Source organism: Ranitomeya variabilis, chromosome 2 (assembly GCF_051348905.1).
Source record: "Ranitomeya variabilis isolate aRanVar5 chromosome 2, aRanVar5.hap1, whole genome shotgun sequence".
In the NCBI taxonomy this organism is placed as follows: domain Eukaryota; kingdom Metazoa; phylum Chordata; class Amphibia; order Anura; family Dendrobatidae; genus Ranitomeya; species Ranitomeya variabilis.
Genome location: NC_135233.1, coordinates 222,632,619 through 222,654,289, shown reverse-complemented (window position 1 = coordinate 222,654,289; position 21,671 = coordinate 222,632,619). Strand labels below are relative to the sequence as shown.

The following is a 21,671-nucleotide window of genomic DNA, read 5'->3' as shown; positions in this document are numbered from 1 at the left end:
TAAATAAAAAAAACACAATTGTGGAATTGCACTTCTTTTGCAATTTTAATGCACTTGGATTTTTCCCTGCTTCCCAGTGTATCACATGATAAAATGAATAATGCCATTCTAAAGTACAACTTATCCCACAAAACACAAGTCCTTGTGCAGCGATGTGGATGGAAAAATAAAAACATTATGGCTCTTGGAAGAAGAGGAAATGCCCTCCTCCTACCCCAAAAATCCCCCTGTCATAAAGGGGTTAAGCAGGTCTATCTACGTAACACACAATGCTTGTTTATGGGCAAAGGGAAATCAGTATGGTCTGTGTTATGTGCCCATTATTCATGCTTGGATCTATTTTTACATTTGTCCTTGGAATATATTTCCTAGAATAAAACATAATGTCCTGTGGCCTCTCATTGTATAGTACTAACCCACTCTCTGCAAAGATGAAATACCATGGGTAAATATGGGTGCGCCCTAAGGCAATATTGTCTGCCACCAAACCATAAAATATGCTATGGATCTGATAGAGTTGTGCTATGAATAGGAAAGATTCTACAAGCAGGGAAGCTCCCATCAAGAATGAACGCTCAACCCACATTACAGCATATGTCAGGCGGCTAGAAAGCCCCTCCGTTATGGATCTGCCATACATCCCAAGCTAAGGGAGGAATTATCCACAGGTCACTGAATTTCGCCGTTATAAGAATTATGTGTATATATGTCAGTTCTAACTATCAGCCATGCCCAAACGTAAAGAGCAGATTGTTGTTTGTGTCTTCTGCACTTTCTGCAAAAATGAATCCCAGCCCATTTTACAGGCGTCCTGTTGTGGTTATAGTATAGTACAGACCCAGTCTATCTTATACAGTCATATTCACTAATATAGGGACTCTGGGGCAGACACAGACATCAGAATATTACAGAATACTCTGCTTCCTTGCATCTTTCATTTTAATTAGCACAGTCCCTTACATGCAATCAGTGGGACCCTTAACCCACTGGCCCCGGAGCAGCTGCTTAGGTCACTCCTATGGCATATCCTTTCCTACAGGAATTGCTGAAGGCCAGACCAATGTCTCTATCCCACATCTGGATTGGGTTGGGAGGGCTAATCTCTAGCCAACAAGTCATACCTGAACAGGAGTTTTTTCCTCCCCAACTATTGTTTTTTCCACTTCATTTTCTTCTTAAATGGAATCTGTTGAAAGGATCAACCCTCCTGAGCTGTCTATATGGGCATGTAGGTCAGAGGAAGTTACGGTAAGTAAAATGATACCTTGATATCTGCGATCTGATGTCTTATTCCAGAATAGTTCACGTTTTTCTTAATGTGGAAATGAGCTGTTAGGATCTATGGGTGGGACATAGATCTCCCTGAGAATCTGCCTCCAGAAATGACTTTATCCGGTGTGAGACATGTAATGACTGACAGTCTGCTCTCCTAATCTACATGTCTCACACTGGTATCGCCCCCTCTCATTCACAGTAATCTCTGGAATTAGATTCTCGGAGACATCTACCAGATCATTTACATATTAAGAAAACATGGATCTCTTTAACACTTAATTTCTCCCTTTAGGCTTTGTTACCCTCTCTATGTATACCCATGAGGTGTGGGAAATGAAAATTGTAATGCATGTCAGACCAAGGTAATAAAACCCCTCTGGTTTCATCAAATACCGGCGGCAGCGCCACTGACCTGGCCAGGCACACAGCGCCAATGCAGCCAAGACACAGCACTCTAACTAAGGTAACAGGGTATAGTATATGCAAAAAAGCCAACATTTCACCATACAAAAGACTGACTGTAGATAAGAACTCAGTCTACCAATTCATTAGGAGTGACTAATGCCACCGTGGCACTTTATACCTTGCACCCCAGGGGTGCCACTTCTTCCCACGGAATTGACAGGTTAAGAGTCTAAAGAAACATTATGCTATATCACAAATCCTCCCGTCCCTGCACAGAAGCTGTCAGCCTCTCACGTTAATATGACATAAAATATACTGCTAATGTGACTTTCACCAAGCAGGTTTTTTTTTGTTTTTTTTAAATGGTGTCATCAGATTTATTGGATCTCATTTCTTTTAGTGCAGAATTTCCCTGATGCTGATTCAAGCTGTTATCTGGATAGCAGCACCCCGGAGATTTCTGATCATATGCAATAGATATTCCCAGGGGAAAGCAGTAATTGGCAAATGATGCCAAGCGTGCAGAATAACAGAGGACGACAATTATTCTTCATCTGCGCTAACTTTACAATAAATCCTATTGCAGGCTATACTTTTTTTTTTTTTTTGGGGGGGGATAGAACTTGTACGAAGTCATTCTGTTTGCAGAAGAGATAAAAGCGGTTTGCCCTGCCACCATTGTCGGATTGGGGTACTTTGGTCCCATTAGTGGGTCACATTCATTCAGTCTGTAATGCACACAATCCCCAATAACCCTGCATTGATCTATTGAAAACAGAGGGGAGGAGACGCCTAGCAAAGGACAAGGGGTGTCCTCCGTTATGGTGCTGGATTTTGCCCCTTATGGTTTCGGTGTTGGGATTGTTCATTTTATAAAGAGAAGTCCGGCACTATCAAAGTGGGATTACCTAGATCTGAGCCCCCTCAAGGGCTCCATAGCATCTGCATGGTCTACATCAACGGTTCATTGCCTCTTGCCATTGATCACAGACCCCCACTGATGTTACCACTCCGGAAGACAGAATATCAGTGATGGATTTTACTTTTGCTACAGTGGAAGATAGACAATTTTATGACATTTTTGCTGTTTCTGCGCTTGTTAAAAAAGAAGGAAGAAAAAAATCTTTCCAAATAAACCTTTGTGAGAGACGTCCTGTCATAGGCTCTCATTCTCAAGAGCTCCAGCTGTGGTTAAAATACATTTTCTCTGATTTTTCAGCAGTCATTGCAGAATTTGCTTTCTATTTTAAGCCTTTCTTATGAAGATAGCGGGTACATCATTTACAGAACATTGTCACTTCTTCAAGCACGAAAGATACATTTACAATACTCAGTGGCTTTTCATATGTTATTTCCAACCCTGGAGAACACTTTTACAAATAAAAGATAAACTAAGAGCCCAGATCATATGAGCATTGCACAATGTTTTCTATATTGGAAGTGTCATCAGATCAGATCATGCACCGATGGAAAACTGGTCTAGTTATGCAGCAAGAATGTTCTGTCCACTCAAAATTGGAAACTGTCATTCATTAGATGCTGAATGGAACAGATTGCAGTAAAAACACAACCACTGGCTCAGAATAATATCCAAGGCATCTGTCTCCCAAAAGAACAGTTGTGGTCTACATCATTAGCACCCCTGAATATCAAGTACATCATGAAGATCTCCTGAAATAATAGTGATACTGTTCGAAGATGGACACAAATAAAAGGAATCTGTCATCAAGTTTTTGCTATGTAATCTGGGAGCAGAATAATGTAGAGGTTGAGATCCTGATTCTAGTTATAAGTCAATTATTAAGCTGTGTGCTGCTGTTTACATAAAACCAGTGTTTTATCAACAGGAGATCATCACTACAGGACTAAAGGTACCTTCACACTAAACAACGCTGCAGCGATATCGACAACGATGCCGATCGCTGCAGCGTCTCTGTTTGGTCGCTGGGGAGCTGTCACACAGACAGCTCTCCAGCGACCAACGATGCCGAAGTCCCCGGGTAACCAGGGTAAACATCGGGTTACTAAGCGCAGGGCCGCGCTTAGTAACCCGATGTTTACCCTGGTTACCATTGTAAATGTAAAAAAAACCAAACAGTACATACTCACCTTCTGCTGTCTGTCACACGTCCCTCGCCGTCTGCTTCCTGCACTGACTGTGAGTGCCAGCCGGAAAGCAGGGCACAGCAGTGACGTCACCGCTGTGCTCTGCTTTCACTTTACGGCCGGCGCTCACAGTCAGTGCGGGAAGCAAACGGCGAGGGACGTGTGAAAGACAGCAGAAGGTGAGTATGTACTGTTTGGTTTTTTTACATTTACAATGGTAACCAGGGTAAACATCGGGTTACTAAGCGCGGCCCTGCGCTTAGTAACCCGATATTTACCCTGGTTACCACTGTAAAACATCGCTGGCATCGTTGCTTTGGCTGTCAAACACGACGATACACGCCGATCTGACAACCAAATAAAGTTCTGAACTTTCAGCAACGACCAGCGATATCACAGCAGGATCCAGATCGCTGCTGCGTGTCAAACACAACGATATCGCTATCCAGGACGCTGCAACATCACGGATCGCTATCGTTATCGCTGCAAAGTCGTTTAGTGTGAAGGTACCTAAGTGTCTCCTGGTCCAGCCGCACCCCCACCGATTAGCAGCTTTCTGTCAATCTACAGTGTGCTCCGAAAGCTGCCAGTCAGGGATGTGGAAGGTGTTATACAGGGCTCAGCATTTTGAGCTCTGCTAGATCTGCCGCAGAGAAAACAGGGATTGTATAAAAATCACAGCTAGTAGCTTGGAATTTTGAGCGTTGTGTAACCCCATCCACACCACTGATTGACAGCTTTCTGTGTACACTGTATATGGACAGAAAGCTGCTAATCAGTGGTCCCTACATTATGCTGTTCTCATATAATATAACAAAAACCTGCTGACAGATTGCCTTAAAATAGATAAACCACAATGTTTCTGCGAAATGTTCTTTCTATAGACCAATGAAACTAAACTAGAGTTCTTTCACAAAGCATGTCTTCGTTACTTTTTTAGAGGCAGAAATTATACTTATAAAGAAAAGTGCACCCTACCTACAGTGAAACATGGCGTTTCCATAATGTTATAGGGGCTGGTTCTGGGACTGAATACTTTCAAAAGGTTACAGAAACTGTCACGATTCCTCGGCTCAGTGAGTATTGGACGCAGTGAGTGACAGCTCAGTCGTCTAATCTAGTATAGGGGCATGATGAACTTTTAGTATTTTGTTAGAGAGTCTAGTCCAGGGCATGCTGAGGTGTCATTATTTTGATAGACACCTTAGCCGTCCAATCTGAGACTGAAAGATGCTGAGCTTCCTTCAGGTGTTCCCTGTTCCAAGTGATTACCCAGCTACTTAGCTAAGCTGGCAGACCCATATCTCTGCCAGATGTAGCATTTGCTTGGTAGTGCTTTGCCTTCTATTCCTGTGCTCTGTTTGTTGATCTATTGCTGCCTGACCTTGGACCTCATGCTGATCACCCGTTTGCCTAGCCCCTTTTCTCTGATTAGCTATCTTCTTGGTATTCTGACCTCTGACCGTTAACTGACTACGCATTTGTCTTTCCCTTTAATTTGCTACATGCTCTCTTGGTATCTGATCCCGGTTTGTTTGACTACCCTGCCTCATGGCTTATCCGTGAGTAGTGATCAGCGTCACACAATAAAATCCAAGAATTAAGGTACCTTCACACGAAGCGACGCTGCAGCGATAGCGACAACGATGCCGATCGCTGCAGCGTCGCTGTTTGATCGCTGGGGAGCTGTCACACAGACCGCTCTCCAGCGACCAACGATGCCGAGGTCCCCGGGTAACCAGGGTAAACATCGGGTTGCTAAGCGCAGGGCCGCACTTAGTAACCCGATGTTTACCCTGGTTACCAGCGTAAAAGTAAAAAAAACAAACAGTACATACTCACCTGCGCGTCCCCCAGCGTCTGCTTCCTGACACTGACTGAGCTCCGGCCCTAACAGCACAGCGGTGACGTCACCGCTGTGCTTTCACTTTCACTTTAGGGCCGGCGCTCAGTAAGTGTCAGGAAGCAGACGCTGGGGGACGCGCAGGTGAGTATGTGCTGTTTGTTTTTTTTACTTTTACGCTGGTAACCAGGGTAAACATCGGGTTACTAAGCGCGGCCCTGCGCTTGGTAACCCGATGTTTACCCTGGTTACCAGTGTAAAACATCGCTGGTATCGTTGCTTTTGCTTTCAAACACAACGATACACGGCGATCGGACGACCAAATAAAGTTCTGGACTTTATTCAGCGACCAGCGACATCACAGCAGGATCCTGATCGCTGCTGCGTGTCAAACGAAACGATATCGCTAGCCAGGACGCTGCAACGTCACGGATCGCTAGCGATATCGTTACAAAGTCGTTTCGTGTGAAGGTACCTTAAGCTGAGCATTTTAGTGGGAGAAATGTATAAAAAACTAGGTGTAAGTCAAATAAAATCCATCCTACAGAAGAATAATGGACTCAAACACATCCAAAAGTACTCAACAATGAGAGAATTGCAGACAAGGAAACTACCAGGGGACACGTACAAGAAGCTCACAGATGGCTACAAAAAAGTGTGGGGATAGTCATTCTTGCCAAAGTTTGTGCAACCAAATATCAGAAAAGGATGATATTAATCTTGTTCTTGTGATAAACTTTGTTTCTTCTTTTTTAATGACTGGCAGATGATAATATCCCACATTTGGCAGAAAAGAATTCTGCTAACCTATAATGTTTTTAAAAATAGAAGTGTTAATAGTTTATTTTTTTTATCAATAAACAAAATGGAAAGTGAATGAGCAAAAAAGAAATCTAAAGGAATATTTAGTGTGACAGCCCTTTGCCTTCATCACTTCTTCCAGATACACTTGCACTCACTTTTTGGAAGAACTCGGCAGAGAAGTTGTTTCAGAATCTTGGAGAACTAACCACAGATCTTGTGTGTATAAGGCTTGTTCAAATCCTTCTGTCACTTCATGTGATCCCAGACTGGATGATGTGAGATCAGGGCTCATTGGTGGCCGGATCATCATTTCCAGGACTCCTTGTTCTTCTGTAGCTGAAGATAGTTCTTAATGACATTGGCTGGATGTATGAGGTCATTGTCCTGAAAACTACAAAACTCCATTCCAGCCGCCATTGCCATCTTGTTCTGCACCATGATGTCCTTTGACTGCTATGGTGTGAGGTCAGTAGAACACTTATAGTTGGCCATCAGCAAATGCCTACTGATAGGATAGATGCTGCTTGACACCTTGGTATGTGACAGCCAATTTCACTTGCAATACAGAATGGCTCAATGGTGGAACCAGTGGTACGATAATTTCTCCCAAGTGTTCCAAGATCTATGTTTTAAAATGCAACACCTGGCCAGATGTTGCTTGTGCTACTATGAGCAGCCTGCAAGGCCTAAATATGCTACCATGGCCTCCAACATCTCTGGACTTGTCTCCCATAGAATCTTGGAAGTTATTAATTGAAAATTGCAAAGGTAGCTGCCAGCATCGGATCTTGATGATTTGTGGGCCAAAGTGCATTCAACGCAGCAGAACGTTTCTCAGACAACTGTTAAAGGGACTCTGTCACCTGAATTTGGAGGGAACAATTTGATTCACCCTTTCCTTACCCGCTGGCTGCATGCTGGCTGCAATATTGGACTGAAGTTCATTCTCTGTCCTCCATAGTACACGCCTGCGTAAGGCAAGATTGCCTTGTGCAGGCATGTCCTACGGAGGACAGAGAATGAACTTCAATCCAATATTGCAGCCAGCATGCAGCCAGCGGGTAAGGAAAGGGTGAATCAAACACCCGAAAACCCCGCCCATATGACTGAAAATTGTTCCCTCCAAATTCAGGTGACAGAGTCCCTTTAAAAACATCATTGATAGCCGACAAAGCTAATAGTGTCGGGATTTCTGTTGTTTCCATTTTTTCATCAACTGCAGATCAGTGATGTCTCAGTCCTGTGGTTTCCATAATTCCACCACTTTTCCTTCTTGGGTTGTGTACCGAAGATGAGCTTTTGGCGAGTTTATTACGTAGCATATTTTTGCTGCTTAAAAAACGCTGCATCTTACAGTTCCAGCAAAGTAGATGGGATTTATAGAAATCTCATGCCCTCTAAGCCTTTTTTTTTACTCAGCATAAACTGACCTGCGGTGTGTGTTTAAAATCCGCAACATGTCAATCTATTCTGCTGGTACGCTGAGTTTTATGTGCAGATTTTTCCTATAAACTTGCTTTAAATCTGGAAAATCTGCAAGTAAAAAACGTTCATGCATTTTTAGTGCATTTCTGCAGAGGAATCGCATCAAAAGCGCATGCATTTCGCACCTAACTGTATCAATAAAGTTCTGCCAAAGCCAAATACCAGGAAGTATCAAAAATAAAGCAGCTTTATTTATTATGTAACATGACATACCAAAAAAAAATAAAAAATTGAGCATTAAAAATGCATGAAAAAGCAAGTAAATAAATTTATATAATCGGTGCAGAAATGGTGCAGAAATCCTGCAACATCAAAAACTCACCAAAGGCTCATCATGGGAACATAGCCTTGGTGATGCAATTTCAATGTTCAGTATATAAATCTACAGTGGGTACAGAAAGTATTCAGACCCATTTCAATTTTTCACTCTTTGTTTCATTGCAGCTATTTGGTAAATTCAAAAAAGTTCATTTTTTTCTCATTAATGTACACTCTGCACCCCATCTTGACTGAAAAAAAACAGTAATGTAGAAATTTTTGCAAATGTATTAAAAAAGAAAAACCGAAGTATCACATGGTCATAAGTATTCAGACCCCTTGCTCAGACACTCATATTTAAGTCACATGCTGTCCATTTCCTTGTGATCCTCTTGAGATGGTTCTACTCCTTCATTGGAGTCCAGCTGTGTTTAATTAAAGTGATTGGACTTGATTTGGAAAGGCACACACCGGCCTATATAAGACCTCACAACTCACACTGCATGTCAGACCAAATGAGAATCATGAGGTCAAAGAACTGGCCAAGGAGCTCAGAGACAGAATTGTGGCAGGGCAGAGATCTGGCCAAGGTTAGAACTGAATTTCTGCAGTACTCAAGGTTTCTAAGAGCACAGTGGCCTCCATAATCCTTAAATGGAAGATTATTGTGTTTTTACTGAATTTTTAAAAGTTTTCAATTTTTTTTTATGCAGATTTCACACAGTGTTTTTTGCATGTAATTTTTTTTTTAAACACTAAGATCCTGGACTTAGAAATGCAATTGCGCTTTTTACATCCATATTTCAGTCTCTCCCTAGAAACCTATAGAGAAAAAAAACCTAAAAAATATCCACAGCTCAACTGTGTCTTTAAATGCCCAGTGGCCATGAGTTTTCATAACGTCACATCCATTTTTCTTGAACTGTTAAGCAAAGCAGATTATTTTCACACAAAAAAAAACTGCAGCATTTGCTCTATGTGGGAATATGGCCTAAGAATAATTTCTTTTGCAAATAGTGGGGATTTCATTATGAATTTCCTAGCAGAAATTCTGCAGTGGGTGATAATCCACATGCGTAAAGTAAAATGCTGTGGATTTCTAATCCACTGCGCCAGTCAATTTCCGCTGAAGATTTTCTCTGCTGTATGTGGATAGGATTTAGTAAAAATGCTCATCCTAGATGCTGGTGCTGTAATATGTAATAGATTTTACGCCTGGAAAGTCTGCTGCATCATCGACCCTTGTACACATACCCTCGGGGTTCATGAACATGGTTGTTTTACTGCTTCATTCTGCATGGAGACCTAATAAAGATGTTAGAGAGGTGCACATGCTCCCTTCCGTGCCTCGATATGCCTCCGATTTTTAGTTGCATGCTCATTTGAATTACAAATGTAAAGAGTTAATTCTCCCTTAAAAGCACTTCTTCTAGATGGGCTCATCTTCGCATGTACGTTAACCGATGAAGCCTCCATGATGCGCCGAGGCTGTGCAGCTCCATGCCGAGAGGGCATGCCTGTCTCATTTCAGGCTAGTTTGAACCCCCATGCTTTACAATGCAGCTTTCTTGTTATTTTTTTACAAAGCTGATATTTTCATACACTGCACACAGCACTTGGTCTATGCTATTTCTGGAATAGCAGGTTATGCTGACATTTGAAGATCTGCTATGTCACATCAATTTTCTAATAAATGTGCACGTTCAGGGAACAGGCGCCATCAATTATACAAATTTCAGACACTGGAAAAACAACAGCATAAATCAATGAAGGAAAACATACGTTAGTTATTAATAAGTTGGGATTTGTTTTGCTTTTTTCACATATATTAAACTAGCAAATGCTATTTTCAGAGAAAAAAGCATTGCATCCCTGGCTTTGTCAATTTATTAGAGGCTTAGAAAACTCAGACAACAATCAAATGAGACACAGGGGGAGATTACACAGGTCTGCGACTAAAAAGCTGTTTGATTATTTTCATCTAATTGCCATGTATTTTGGTGTGCTGAAAACGAAAAAAAAATTGAAAAAAATCCTGGACGTCAGGATTTGCCACAAAATGCAAAATTCTCTGCAAATTTAGTATATTTTTCTCAGTTTTTGGTATTTTTTTTTATCTTAGGGTTTTGAAAGTCAAAATTACTATTAATTAGATCACATCAATGCATTGAAGATATACAAGACCCTGACTACAAAAAAATCCTTGGACGAATGCTGAAAGCATTTCAAACTTTAGGTTGCCTGATGAGTTTGAAAGTGCATTTCCTCCATTCCCATAGTTACTTAAATTGTCAGAAAACGTGATGTCCTATGACAAAACGGATGTAATTTACGGATTCAGCGCACTTAAAACATAAAGATTATGTGGAATAACCAAGACAGCTCTTGAAAAAATTGTTTTTGTAGACCTGTGTTATTGATGAGGGTCCGAACTCTGAAACCCCACTTATCCTGAAAATGAAGAGGCCCCAGTGCTGATCCAGTTTGCCCTGCATGGTCTGTAGCACGGGCACTTTTGTGCAGAGGAAAACCATGTAGGGGCGTAGAGTTAGATCAGCACTGTATGTTGTGAATTCCGTTCTTGAACTCCCTCCTGTGGTCATGAATGATACTTCGGCGAGTTCTGTCCATGGACTCCCTCTGGTGGCTGTGAGTGGAACTGCTGGTTCTGAAGTTGCCTCCTCAGCTGCCCTCATTTGCGGCTGGGTTGGCTTCTCTATTTAACTCCACTCAGATCGTTACTCCATGCCAGCTGTCAATGTATTAGCACTGGTTCAGATCTCTCTCGGATCTTTCTGATGACCTGTCTACTCCAGCAGAAGCTAAGTCCCTGCTAGTTCATTTGTTGTTCATATTGTACTGAATATATTTCTTAGTACTTGCTAAGTTCTAGTCCAGCTTGCTAACATGATATTGCCTTGCTAGCTGGAAGCTCTGGGTTGCAGAGTGGCACCTCCGCACCGTGAGTCGGTGCGGGGGTCTTTTTGCACACTCTGCGTGGCTTTTTGTAGTTTTTTGTGCTGACCGCATAGATCCCTTTCCTATCCTCAGTCTATCTAGTAAGTCTGGCCTCCTTTGCTGAAACCTGTTTCATCCCTGTGTTTGTGACTTTCCTCTTAACTCACAGTTAATATATGTGGGGGGCTGCCTTTACCTTTGGGGAATTTTCTCTGAGGCAAGGTAAGGCTTATTTTCCTATCTTTAGGGGTAGTTAGCTCTTAGGCTGAGAAGAGGCGTCTAGGGAGAGTTAGGTACGCTCCACAGCTATTTCTAGTGTGTGTGTTATAGGATTAGGATTTGCGGTCAGCAGAGTTCCCACTTCCCAGAGCTCGTCCTGTCTTCTAGTTTAACCATCAGGTCATTCCAGGTGCACCTAACCACCAGGTCCATAACAGTACAGCTGGCCCACAAAGTGTTAATGCATCTCAATAGAGGGATAAGAGAAGTTCTGAGACCATTTTTTTTTCTCTGCAGTGTGTTTTGTCTTTCTTTTCCCCTTAACCTCTGGGTGGTTCAGGACTCAGGTGTAGATATGGACATTCAAGGTCTGTCCTCTTGTGTTGATCACCTCACTGCGAGGGTACAAAGCATTCAAGATTATGTAGTTCAGAATCCTATGTTAGAGCCTAGAATTCCAATTCCTGATTTGTTTTTTGGAGATAGATCTACATTTCTAAATTTCAAAAATAATTGTAAACTGTTTCTTGCTTTGAAACCCCGCTCCTCTGGTGACCCCATTCAGCAAGTAAAAATCATTATTTCTTTGTTACGTGGCGACCCACAAGACTGGGCATTCTCCCTTGCGCCAGGAGATCCTGCATTGCTTAATGTAGATGCGTTTTTTTCTGGCGCTTGGATTGCTTTATGACGAACCTAACTCTGTGGATCAGGCAGAGAAAATCTTGCTAGCTTTGTGTCAAGGTCAGGATGAAGCGGAGGTATATTGCCAGAAGTTTAGAAAGTGGTCTGTGCTTACTCAATGGAATGAGTGTGCCCTTGCAGCAATTTTCAGAAAAGGTCTTTCTGAAGCCCTTAAGGATGTTATGGTGGGGTTTCCCACGCCTGCTGGTCTGAATGAATCAATGTCCTTGGCCATTCAGATCGATCGGCGCTTGCGTGAACGCAAGGTTGTGCACCATTTGGAGGTGTCCTCTGAGCAGAGGCCTGAGCCTATGCAATGTGATAGGACTTTGACCAGAGCTGAACGGCAAGAACACAGACGTCAGAATGGGCTGTGTTTTTACTGTGGTGACCCCACTCATGCTATCTCTGATTGTCCTAAGCGCACTAAGCAGTTCGCTAGGTCCGTCACCATTGGTACTGTACAGCCTAAATTTCTTTTGTCCGTTACTCTGATTTGCTCTTTGTCGTCCTACTCTGTTATGGCATTTGTGGACTCAGGCGCTGCCCTGAATTTGATGGACTTAGAGTTTGCCAGGCGCTGTGGTTTTTTCTTGGAGCCCTTGCAGTATCCTATTCCATTAAGGGGAATTGATGCTACGCCTTTGGCCAAGAATAAGCCTCAGTACTGGACTCAGTTGACCATGTGCATGGCTCCTGCACATCAGGAAGATGTTCGCTTTTTTATGTTGCATAATTTGCATGATGTGGTCGTGTTGGGTTTGCCATGGCTACAGGTCCATAATCCAGTATTGGATTGGAAATCAATGTCTGTGTCCAGTTGGGGTTGTCAAGGGGTACATGGTGACGTTCCGTTGTTGTCAATTTCTCCTTCTACTCCTTCTGAAGTCCCTGAGTTTTTGTCGGATTACCGAGATGTATTCGATGAGCCCAAATCCAGTGCCCTACCTCCTCATAGGGATTGTGATTGTGCTATTAATTTGATTCCTGGTAGTAAATTTCCTAAGGGACGACTTTTCAATTTATCTGTGCCGGAACACGCCGCTATGCGGAGTTATATAAAGGAGTCCTTGGAGAAAGGGCATATTCGCCCGTCGTCGTCACCGTTCGGAGCAGGGTTCTTTTTTGTGGCCAAGAAGGATGGTTCTCTGAGACCTTGTATAGATTACCGCCTTCTCAATAAAATCACGGTCAAATTTCAGTACCCTTTGCCTCTACTGTCTGATTTGTTTGCTCGGATTAAGGGGGCTAGTTGGTTCACCAAGATAGATCTTCGGGGGGCGTATAATCTGGTGCGTATTAAACAGGGCGATGAATGGAAAACAGCATTTAATACGCCCGAGGGCCGTTTCGAGTACCTGGTGATGCCATTCGGGCTTTCTAATGCTCCATCTGTGTTTCAGTCCTTTATGCATACATCTTCCGAAAGTATTTGGATAGATTCATTATTGTATATTTGGATGATATTTTGGTCTTCGGATGATTGGGAGTCTCATGTGAAGCAGGTCAGAATGGTGTTCCAGGTTCTTCGTGCTAATTCTTTGTTTGTGAAGGGGTCTAAATGTCTCTTCGGAGTTCAGAAGGTTTCCTTTTTGGGTTTCATTTTTTCCCCTTCTACTATCGAGATGGATCCTGTTAAAGTTCAGGCCATTTATGATTGGACTCAGCCTACATCTATGAAGAGCCTTCAGAAATTCTTGGGCTTTGCTAATTTTTACCGTCGCTTCATCGCTAATTTTTCTAGTGTTGTTAAACCGTTGACTGATTTGACCAAGAAAGGTGCTGATGTGGTGAATTGGTCCTCTGCGGCCGTTGAGGCTTTTCGGGAGTTGAAACGTCGTTTCTCTTCGGCCCCTGTGTTGTGTCAGCCAGATGTTTCGCTCCCTTTTCAGGTCGAGGTTGATGCTTCTGAGATTGGAGCAGGGGCTGTTTTGTCTCAAAGATCTTCTGATGGCTCTGTGATGAAGCCATGTGCTTTCTTTTCTAGAAAGTTTTCACCTGCGGAGCGTAATTATGATGTTGGCAATCGGGAGTTGTTGGCTATGAAGTGGGCGTTCGAGGAGTGGCGACATTGGCTTGAGGGAGCCAAGCATCGCATAGTGGTCTTAACGGATCACAAAAATCTGACTTATCTCGAGTCTGCTAAGCGGTTGAATCCTAGACAGGCTCGATAGTCGCTGTTTTTCTCCCGTTTCAATTTTGTGGTTTCATACCTTCCGGGTTCTAAGAATGTGAAGGCCGATGCCCTTTCAAGGAGTTTTGTGCCTGATTCCCCGGGAGTTCCTGAGCCGGCTGGTATTCTCCAAGAGGGGGTAGTTCTGTCTGCCATCTCACCTGATTTGCGGCGGGCGCTGCAGAAGTTTCAGGCTGATAGACCTGACCGTTGTCCAGCAGAAAAACTGTTTGTCCCTGATAGATGGACTAGTAGAGTTATCTCTGAGGTTCATTGTTCGGTGTTGGCTGGTCATCCTGGGATTTTTGGTACCAGAGATTTGGTGGCTAGGTCCTTTTGGTGGCCTTCCTTGTCACGGGATGTGCGTTCTTTTGTGCAGTCTTGTGGGACTTGTGCTCGGGCCAAGCCCTGCTGTTCTCGTGCCAGTGGGTTACTTTTGCCCTTGCCAGTCCCGAAAAGGCCTTGGACGCATGTTTCCATGGATTTTATTTCAGATCTCCCTGTCTCTCAAAGGATTTCGGTCATCTGGGTGGTTTGTGATCGCTTCTCTAAGATGGTCCATTTGGTACCCTTGCCTAAATTACCTTCCTCCTCTGATTTGGTTCCACTATTTTTCCAGCATGTGGTTCGTTTGCATGGCATTCCGGAGAACATCGTGTCGGACAGAGGTTCCCAGTTTGTTTCAAGGTTTTGGTGGTCCTTTTGTGCTAAGATGGGCATTGATTTGTCTTTCTCTTCTGCTTTCCATCCTCAGACAAATGGCCAAACCGAACGAACTAATCAGACTTTGGAGACCTATCTGAGATGCTTTGTTTCTGCTGATCAGGATGATTGGGTGACCTTCTTGCCATTGGCTGAGTTCGCCCTTAATAATCGGGCCAGTTCGGCTACCTTGGTTTCGCCTTTTTTTTGTAATTCTTGTTTTCCATCCTCGTTTTTCTTCAGGGCAGGTTGAGCCTTCGGACTGTCCTGGTGTGGATTCTGTGGTGGACAGGTTGCAGCAAATTTGGACTCATGTAGTGGACAATTTGACATTGTCCCAGGAGAAGGCTCAACGTTTCGCCAACCGCCGTCGCTGTGTTGGTCCCCGACTTCGTGTTGGGGATTTGGTTTGGTTGTCGTCTCGTCATGTCCCTATGAAGGTTTCTTCTCCTAAGTTTAAGCCTCGTTTCATTGGTCCTTATAAGATTTCTGAAATTCTCAATCCTGTATCGTTTCGTTTGGCCCTTCCAGCTTCTTTTGCCATCCATAATGTGTTCCATAGGTCGTTGTTGCGGAGATATGTGGCGCCTATGGTTCCCTCCATTGACCCTCCTGCTCCGGTGTTGGTCGAGGGGGAGTTGGAGTATGTGGTGGAGAAGATTTTGGATTCTCGTATTTCGAGACGGAAACTTCAGTACCTGGTCAAATGGAAGGGCTATGGTCAGGAGGATAATTCCTGGGTTTTTGCCTCCGATGTCCATGCGGCCGAGTTGGTTCGTGCCTTTCATTTGGCTCGTCCTGATCGGCCTGGGGGCTCTGGTGAGGGTTCGGTGACCCCTCCTCAAGGGGGGGTATTGTTGTGAATTCCGTTCTTGAACTCCCTCCTGTGGTCATGAATGATACTTCGGTGAGTTCTGTCCATGGACTCCCTCTGGTGGCTGTGAGTGGAACTGCTGGTTCTGAAGTTGCCTCCTCAGCTGCCCTCGTTTGCGGCTGGGTTGGCTTCTCTATTTAACTCCACTCAGATCGTTACTCCATGCCAGCTGTCAATGTATTAGCACTGGTTCAGATCTCTCTCGGATCTTTCTGATGACCTGTCTACTCCAGCAGAAGCTAAGTCCCTGCTAGTTCATTTGTTGTTCATATTGTACTGAATATATTTCTTAGTACTTGCTAAGTTCTAGTCCAGCTTGCTAACATGATATTGCCTTGCTAGCTGGAAGCTCTGGGTTGCAGAGTGGCACCTCCGCACCGTGAGTCGGTGCGGGGGTCTTTTTGCACACTCTGCGTGGCTTTTTGTAGTTTTTTGTGCTGACCGCATAGATCCCTTTCCTATCCTCAGTCTATCTAGTAAGTCTGGCCTCCTTTGCTGAAACCTGTTTCATCCCTGTGTTTGTGACTTTCCTCTTAACTCACAGTTAATATATGTGGGGGGCTGCCTTTACCTTTGGGGAATTTTCTCTGAGGCAAGGTAAGGCTTATTTTCCTATCTTTAGGGGTAGTTAGCTCTTAGGCTGTGAAGAGGCGTCTAGGGAGAGTTAGGTACGCTCCACAGCTATTTCTAGTGTGTGTGTTATAGGATTAGGATTTGCGGTCAGCAGAGTTCCCACTTCCCAGAGCTCGTCCTGTCTTCTAGTTTAACCATCAGGTCATTCCAGGTGCACCTAACCACCAGGTCCATAACAACTGTAGTCCATTCATTCTCAGGGCTGATTGGGATCTAGGATGTCAGCACCCCACGGGTTATGCTGTAACTTTATTGACCGCATTCGCACGAGCTTATAAAAATCATCCTCGCTTTATCAAGAAAAATTTACAATTTTCATCCATATGGCTGTCATTATGTAATCCGTATGGCATCGGTCTTTTATATCAGCAGTTATTAACATATACAAGATCAGGCAAATGGCAATACTATACAAGTAATGATGATGGTAATAAGGATAAGGTGTCACGAGGGTATCACATCCCCTTGGGAGACCTGGAGTTAGAAGGTCACAATGTGTAATGAATCGCAGGTCATCTTTAGAGACGCTGTGATTCCTGTCCTATTTTAAGTTGATTTCCTTTCAAATAGTTCTGAAAGGTTTAAGGACTCTTTCCATGCTGGCTGGGAACATACAGATTGTTGCTTTCAGCTGCAGCTGCTGACATCATCTCCTCTCCCTACATATGCTATCTCTGGGCGTTTCTTCCTTCCCTGTGAAAGAATCTTCTTCCTGGAAAGTTGTTGAGCTGTGTAGTTTTGGAGATGGTGGTAGTTACTGGATTGTTCTGTGTGTATTAGGTTTGTGAGTGTTTATCTTCTTGTCCTTATTCCTATTTAGTTTGTTTATTCCTCACTTTCTCTATCTACCTCCCTCTTTTTGGTGAGTGTTTGGTATGATAGTGGTTTTCAGTTATCTCTGTCTTTCTTTGTGTCTGTTTTTCCCTTACATTTCTGTCCCATGCCTCATATGGTGAGGGACAGGACAGATTAGGGTGTACCAAGGCATAGTAAGGTTAGAGACCTCTCTACCATCAAGAGTACCCCTGGGACGGGAATAGTTAGGGTCCCAGTTCCAGGGACAGTTTTAGGCCCCTCTTCCTTACTTCAGACATCACATTGTGACATGACACTTACCTTCTCCTTTTTCCCATTTGTACCAATACAGCCCAGTGTAAAAATATGCGTGACCACAAAAATTGGGCTCAAATCTAAAAAACTGTTGTCATAAATACAGATCTATCCAGCCAGGCCTTGCGGGATGGAACAAAACAAAACCTTTTAATGGTGATGTGTAATATCTTCATAATTTATTGGGGCTAGTCCTAGCTCACTTTGGTCTTGATTCTTTAAAAATTTTTTAAAAAAAGTCTGATGGTTGATATATACAAACCTCCTCCTCTCCCCTCCCTGCATAATCACCTCTGCATATGCCACAGAGCATGCCAACTTTTTCTGTTAGAAGTCAAGAGGGTTGTTTTCAGATTGGAGCTTTAAGGCAAATCTCTCGAATTGTTTTAGGGACTCAAATAATATGACAACACCAATAACATACGTAAAATAGAATGAAAGCTAAACTATGAGAAAAAAAAAAAGATTAGAAAATAATATGTTTCAGTGTACACAGTTAATTATTGAAAATGGTGATACATTCCCATTAATTATGGCTTATTAGCTCTGGTGTAATCAGCATTAACACACATAAAGTCCTCTTGAGGTTAGCATTCTTGTAATGAATGATAACGCAGAATTACCTGATGCCTCCAGCTGGATGTGTGCCTCCCTCCGTAAATAATTTATATCGCACTACTACCAGGGTTTGAAAAAGTGCATATTCTTTGCTGCATGTTTTGTTTACACGGCTAAGGGTAAGTTCAGACTTGGTGAAATGTTTCCACAACAGACCCTGCAGATCCATAGTGGTTCCACTGCAAATATAGTAAGTGTTACATGTGGATTGTGCTATAAATTTGCTGCAGATTTCAACCCATATACCGTACATTGAAATGTACTGCAACTTACCGCCGGTTTGTTCCCAGTGCTTCTAGAGGTGATTGACAGATTTATTGCCATGGAAGATACCTGTCAATCACCAGGCGTAACTGGACTAGTCTCGTCTCTGGTCCTTTAAAGCATATTTTTTTCTGAAATGCCTGAAAAAATGTCTGTGTGCGATCATATAGCTGTGATCTGATTCAAGCTGCCCGCGATTTATTCAGCATGCATCAGATAACAATCTTTCACCTGCCGAGCTATGGCGTCCATTTCTGCTGCTTTTGTGGCACAAATGATGATGCATTTGTCTTGCACGCTTGGCTATACCCTGTCCACTTAAGCGCTGCCCACTTTTCAAAAACATTGGCTAAAATTAGCTTGAAAACTGCAAAAGTCGCAAATTTTTTTGTACATCTTCAAGTTGCACAAAAAAAAGTTGCCAAATTTTAAGCGTTTTGTACTGTAAAATTGGCAAAACTGCGTGATGAATCAGGGCCTAAGGCTAAATGGCTTCTATAATAATGTTATGACCATCCAATGGTAATTCTATGAAACAGAAACAGTAAAATTATATTTCATTGCACCTTGTTAAAAGAGTTTTATTTATATTTTTTTAATCTGTTTGCAAATTATAATATATTCATTAGTTACCTATTCAATTTGCTGCCACTGCAGCTCCGGCGGTCCCCGCCAGTCCTGCCATGATATATCCATTACATGACCGCTGCAGCCTATCACTGTCAGTGCTCATATCCCGTACATGACTGCCATAACACGCCACTAGGCAGTGATCAAAAAGTGTTAGATGAGGTGGATCTTCTAAGCCTCAGGTCCGAGTGGGTACACAGACTTCAGGCATTGATGCACCAAGCTGAAAGGCATGTGGCCAGTGAGGACTTGGCACACACAGGAATCTCAGGAGCGGCAGTATAGATGATGTGGAACACGAGCAGGGATGTATGCAAGTACGTACAGTATGCACAGAAGGTGGAAGACAACAAAACGGGGCAAGAGTCTCAATCCAAAGAGAAGTGTGTGTCTTCATGGGCCTCCAATCGGCCTAAGGAGTTTTTGTCAATGATCCACGCCATTCAACTTAACTTGCAAAACCTGACGTGGAGCACAGCAGAGGTCAGTAGACCTAGGGGAAGGAAGCGGAGCCCAGGATACATCGGTCAGGTGTGTAACAAGCAGATTTTCAATAAAGCATAATACTAGAACCCTAATGAATGCATAATAATGATATCTCGGGTCATTTTACAGTATCCTCGCAAAAAACGCTGACCCACTTCCTGCCTGCATTATACAGGTATATAATACATCAGATATATACGGTTTATACCCATCTCAAGTACTAGACTTCCTTGTGAGAACTTGGAAAGGAAAATCAAAGAGACACATAGGCAGAATTAAACATGTCCAACCCGAAGGGAAGGAAAATCAATACTAAAAGAAAGCAGTTTTATGATCTAATTTCAAATCCACTAAAGATAACAACCTGGAACCAGACTGAGATGCAAACCGCTCACCCCGGCATTTAACACTGCCTTAACATTGTTTTTATTTGACTAAGCCAGAATCTTATTTTTCCCCTTAGTATTTGTGAGCAATAATTACAAAGTTTACTTTCTGCAAGGTGTAATTACACAAACCAGCATAAAATTGTAAGAAAAACTAGATCCAGGCATTGACTTGACACTCACTGTAGCTTCTGACGTTGCACTGCATATTGTCATCAGAATAAATACCATTACATGGAATTAACATTCCACCAGTTACAAAAACTATTACTTAAAAAGGTCATTTTCATCAGGTCATTCATTACAAGTTCGGAAATGCCAAACATGTCTAGGTTCTTTTTTTAAGTGGTGAAAAAATAATCCAAAGTTTATAAAATAAAAAAAATGGTGCCCTTTTCCAAGACCTGTAGCGTCTACAGTTTTCAGGATCAGCTGACGTTTTTATTGATACAATTTTGAGTTAGATACAATGTTTTGTTATTGCATTTTACTGCAATGTTAGAGCAACCAAAAAATTTAATTCTGGCGGTTTGATTGTTTTTCTCATTACACCGTTCATTGATCGGATTCATTCTTTTCATATTTTCATAGATCAAGCGTTTCTGAATACAGCAATACCAAATATGTGCATTTTTGTTTTATTGTTTTATTTTGAATGGGGCAAAAGGGGGGGGATTTTCAAATTTTAAAAAAATATATTTTTTAAAACATTTTTTTTACTTTTTACTTGCTTCTATAGACTCCTTAGGAGACTTGAAGCTGCGATCAGCCGATCGCTTGTGCTACACATAGCAGGGCTTCAGCTTTGCAATGCGTAGCAGAAATCATCATCTGCTATGAGTGTCGGCCACATGGCAGCACTCATAGCAGACCTGCAATGTCTCCTGCAGACCCCCGGTTGTCATGCCAACCCATCGGCACCTCACGATCATGAATTCCACCCGCGGCTGTTAGAGCCACATGAAAGCTATCAGATCAGCTGTCATTTGCTTGAGAAGATGCGGAGCCCACATCAAAGGGGGAGACAGGACCTATGAGGTATCTATACATTATAGGTCGTGAAAGGGTTAATACTTCAGCATACAAGACATTATGAACAACTGTATCTTCCATCTTTTTGAGGGTACAGTTTGAGGAAGGCCATTTTCTGATCCCCATTACTGTCCCCAGTACACAAGCCCTGTACAGACATGGTTGGGGGAGTTTGGTGGAAGAAAATGACCGTCCGCCAGAGCCTGGATCTCAGCCGCAACCAATACCTTTGGGATGAACTAGAACAGAGATTGTGATCCCGGCCTCTCCCCAACATCAGTGTCTGAGATCACAAATGCTCTTCTGGATGATGGGACAAAAATTCCCACAGTCGCCTCCAAAATCTTGCAGAAAGCTGCAAAGGGACCAACTCCATGTAAATGTCCATGGACTGTAGGTGGAATGTGGATGTGTCCTAATACTTTTGTCTTTCTAGTATATTATTATCCTGTAAGCATCCATCCAGAATGGTCAGCATTTACATTGCAGTGCATTATACTACCTAATGAGGGAGGAGGGTAATAGCCCCTGATGTAACAGGGGATCCTTCATATAAAACAACTAAACTAGATGTTTAATCCTCTGTCTCCAGGCTTACACACAAATATCCCTGGGCAAAAATAGCCGCATTTTACAATTTGAAATTCATGAGACGTTTATTTTTAAGTACGGCTTGAAAATTACATATACATTTTACATCGCTTTGATTAATGCAAGAAGGCATTT

The 21,671-nt window shown here is 42.7% G+C and overlaps 1 protein-coding gene and 1 long non-coding RNA gene across 9 annotated transcripts in view; one reads left to right on the top strand and one right to left on the bottom strand.

The window, feature by feature from the left end:
- Window positions 1–21,671, bottom strand: part of WHRN (whirlin) — a 322,874-nt gene that overhangs the window by 25,334 nt on the left and 275,869 nt on the right. The gene's annotated exons all lie outside the window — the stretch shown is intronic.
- Window positions 1–21,671, top strand: part of LOC143805002 (uncharacterized) — a 68,094-nt gene that overhangs the window by 41,803 nt on the left and 4,620 nt on the right. The window contains exons 3-4 of one of the 2 annotated variants that reach the window (XR_013221152.1): window positions 1,568–1,738; window positions 2,086–2,736. The exons of the other annotated variant lie outside the window; for it this stretch is intronic. This is a non-coding gene — a long non-coding RNA (uncharacterized LOC143805002). Of the gene's footprint in view, window positions 1–1,567; window positions 1,739–2,085; window positions 2,737–21,671 lie in introns of those variants that run through there. 2 annotated transcript variants of the gene reach the window in all.